General features: G+C 38.7%; 1 long non-coding RNA gene across 1 annotated transcript; it reads left to right on the forward strand.

Moving 5' to 3' along the window:
- The first annotated feature begins 217 nt into the window (after positions 1-217).
- On the forward strand, positions 218-1,282 carry LOC121028789 (uncharacterized). The gene is made up of 2 exons (XR_005789446.1): positions 218-455; positions 1,049-1,282. It is a non-coding gene; the product is annotated as an uncharacterized LOC121028789 (long non-coding RNA).
- Positions 1,283-3,964: the final 2,682 nt, after the last annotated feature.

Consider the following 3,964-nt stretch of genomic DNA (forward strand, 5'->3'; position numbering starts at 1 on the left):
ACGGTAAAGGTTTCACTAGAGTCGAAAAAGGAGAGTGACATTGCATATGACTTAGCTGATCGGGAAGGCTAAACCCATGCTGGTGATGTTCACTGTGACCTTGGTCAGTGATATTATATTTCCTATTCTTCATATTTCATTTGGCCTCAGCAAAAGTTATAAGGGGTTCAATTGGTTTTCAGATTAAGTGATCTCAACTATCTTTTTCCAACACCTGAAAATAGCTGCACATATCAGGACAGAAAATGTTCAGCATGCCACACCGAACTTGGGTTGGCCGGTCATAATGAATTTGTCCAATGACTGGCACAATATGGAGAACTACACTGCAGTGAAGATGAGGAAGAGGAGAGTGAAAAAGACGGTCAAGAGGCAAGGAAGAAGAGAGGGAGAGAGGAAGAAGAAGGATGTTTCAAAGATAATGATGAGAAGAAACCTCCAACACGTATCCAAATGTAATTCAATATAAATATTGAATTTATTCCATTTATTTGATATTTTAATAATTTTTAATAATTTTATTTTAATAATTTTAAATAAATTTTTATATTTTAAATATTTAAATATTTTTAATTAATTATATTTAATTAAATATATTTAATTAAATATATTTAAATTTTTTTTCCAACGTTTATTTATTTTTGGGACAGAGAGAGACAAAGCATGAACGGGGGAGGGGCAGAGAGAGAGGGAGACACAGAATCCGAAACAGGCTCCAGGCTCCGAGCTGTCAGCCTAGAGCCTGACGCGGGGCTCGAACTCACGGACCGTGAGATCGTGACCTGGCTGAAGTCGGACGCTTAACCGACTGAGCCACCCAGGCGCCCCTAAATATATTTAAATTTTTAAATATTAAAATTTAAAAATTTAAAAATTTAAAATATTTAAATAATTTTAACAATTATCAATTTATGCAATATAAATATTGAATTGAATTCAATATAAATCCAAATGTAATTCAATATAAGATAAAAATCAATGAAACAACAGGCTTGTGTCCTCTCTATTCCGTGTTGTTTCCGGACTGATTCTGAGTGGCCTTCTGCAGGTTTTTCTGGGATACACAGATCGTGTTCATGAAGTCCCCACCCACGTGACCCACGGGCACCAGGGTTTCGTGAGTCACAAGCAACAATCTTTTTGTTTCTTTTACTCGTTTGGATCGCCCCGGAAAAAATCAGTTCACTTTACCCACCTCTCAAAAAGTGTCTGCAGGCCACTATTCAGTCATTCAACAAATATATATTGACTCAATAAATATTTAAAATTTTTTTCTTTTTTATTTATTTATGTATTTATTATTATTATTTTAGAGAGAGAGAGCATGTGAGTGGGGGAGAGAAGCAGAGGGAGGGAGAGAATCTTAAGCAGTCTCCACACTCAGTCCACACTGGGATCAATCCCATTAAACCAGGATCATGACCTGAGCTGAAATCAGGAGTTGGACGCTCAACTGACTGAGCCACCTGGGCACCCCAATAAATATTTAATTTTTAACAAAAAATTTACTGGACAAGGAATTCTAGAATAAATTTTAAAAAGATGGACTTTTTTTTTTTTAATGGTTATTCTTGAGAGAGAGAGAGATAGACAGAGCACGAGCAGGGGGGAGGGGCAGAGATAGAGGGAGACACAGAATCCCAAGCAGGTCCCAGGCTCTTCGCTGTCAGCACAGAGCCCAACACGAGGCTCGAACTCACGGACCAGGAGATCATGACCTGAGCTGAAGTCAGAGGCTTAACTGGCTGAGCCACCCAGGTACCCCAAAATATGGACATTTAAAAAAATTTTTAGTATATACTTCTAAAAGCATGTGTTTACACCCCTGCTTTGTTCTTAGAATGTAGAGATTTTGAAAATATTCAGAAAAGCAAAGAAAATAAACAAAAAGGATTTATTATTTCTGTAATTTTAAACTACTTTTATATTGGGTTCCCTAATGTGCAGTAATACACTGGGCGACTGTGGTAGGATAGAGAAGCAACAAAAGAAAAATAATAGTGATAATATAGGCTAGATTTCTGTTGTTCTAAGAATTTCAAAATTATCTTTATAAATTTTCTCAGTGCACTAAGCAATGGCTGTATATTCTGAGTGTTAAAACCTCCTAGAGTTCTTTTTTTTTTTTAATTTTTTTTTCAACGTTTATTTATTTTTGGGACAGAGAGAGACAGAGCATGAATGGGGGAGGGGCAGAGAGAGAGGGAGACACAGAATCCGAAACAGGCTCCAGGCTCTGAGCCATAAGCCCAGAGCCTGACGCGGGGCAAAACCTCCTAGAGTTCTTAATTCACTCAACATTCCCTTCCAGTCCTTGTAGTGTCAAAATTCTTGGCAATATTTTCTCTGTTCCTTCTCTCCTATCTGCAGAAGTCTGCAAAAAATCATGTTAATGTAGGGAAAACATCTCACCCAATGTTCTTTCAGTCTATGAGAGGGCCAAGTGAATTATACTAGCAATGATGATTTGGGAGCCTGTTTCCCAGAAAAATCCTAGTAGATCCATTCTTCATCTTCAGGAATATCACTTATTTCTTTCAGAGGAAAGGACTATAATTTTCCAATTTTTATTTATTAACACTGGTTTGAAGATCTCTTTATTAATTACCACATTAATTTTATCAAATAAAGTTGTCTTTAATTGTTGTTTCCTTTGGGAGTAAAGACTTGAGCTGCATTAAAATGATCAAAGTCATCCTTGGGGGAACAGGGATGTTGTTTCTCCTTTTGGTGCTCTTTTCTTTTTTTTTTTAAATTTTTTTTTCAACGTTTTTTATTTATTTTTGGGACAGAGAGAGACAGAGCATGAACGGGGGAGGGGCAGAGAGAGAGGGAGACACAGAATCGGAAACAGGCTCCAGGCTCTGAGCCATCAGCCCAGAGCCCGATGCGGGGCTCGAACTCCCGGACCGCGAGATCGTGACCTGGCTGAAGTCGGACGCTTAACCGACTGCGCCACCCAGGCGCCCCTGGTGCTCTGTTTTCTTAGCCATGTCTTCTGGTTTTTGTTTATCACTCTTTTCAGTATGCTTTTGTCTTAAGCATTACTCTTGCTCACAAGAGTTACTGAAGCATTACTCTGGCTCACTGGCCAGAAATAGTCACATGACTCCCTTTAAAAGCCAAGAGGCTGGGACAGGCAGGCAGCCAACAACCCTACCCTTCAGGAGAGGGGCGTGCATCTTTGGGGGTCAGCTAGCCATGTCTGCCCTATGCTGTCCTCCCCTCATTGTAGGATTTATTTTGCTGCAGTATATTTCACTGCAGTAACTCAGAAGAAGAAAAAAGGCCATCCATAGATGAAAAATACTGTGCCAATTGCTGTCAACATTTTTATAAAGACCTGAAGGCCATAGCCAAGGCAAGGTGCCTTCTCTCTTCACGTTCTTATAAAGATTATTCAGCTGCGTGCTGATAGTTTATGCTTATTTTTCATCATCACTGCTCTGTATGTCTATTTCAACTTGATTGTTTTCTGAACAGACTTGTACTGGGAGGGGAATATATTTTTATTTTGCTTTCCAAAGGTCATTTTATTTGCACTTCAGACTAATGTAGAAACAAATGTAAGTAAATGTAATTGCATTCAAGTGGAAGGAAAGAAGAAGAAAATGGAATGACCCGGAACCAACCTTCATGGTACATACTTGGGACCAGATGTCTTTTATTTGCTGTCTTTTTAATGAATCCAGCAGTTCTGTGAGTTAGTTATTATGAGCCCCAGCTGCTACTTACCACACCGTGCTGCCTCCAAATGTAACAGAAGGAATTTAATACTATTTGTGGGTTAGTCCAGACTCCTCCCTGAATAATTTTGTATTTTGGTTACATTGAGACTGTGTAGATCTTGCAACCAGCCTGGGCAACAAATCACAATATTGTTTCTAAGAAGCAATGTACTACAAGGTCCAATATATAAGGTATGCTTATTTATCTGGTCTTCCAACCTATCAGGTCATCGGGA

This window comes from Herpailurus yagouaroundi, unplaced genomic scaffold (assembly GCF_014898765.1).
Source record: "Herpailurus yagouaroundi ecotype Mexico unplaced genomic scaffold, PumYag 28, whole genome shotgun sequence".
Taxonomy (NCBI): domain Eukaryota; kingdom Metazoa; phylum Chordata; class Mammalia; order Carnivora; family Felidae; genus Herpailurus; species Herpailurus yagouaroundi.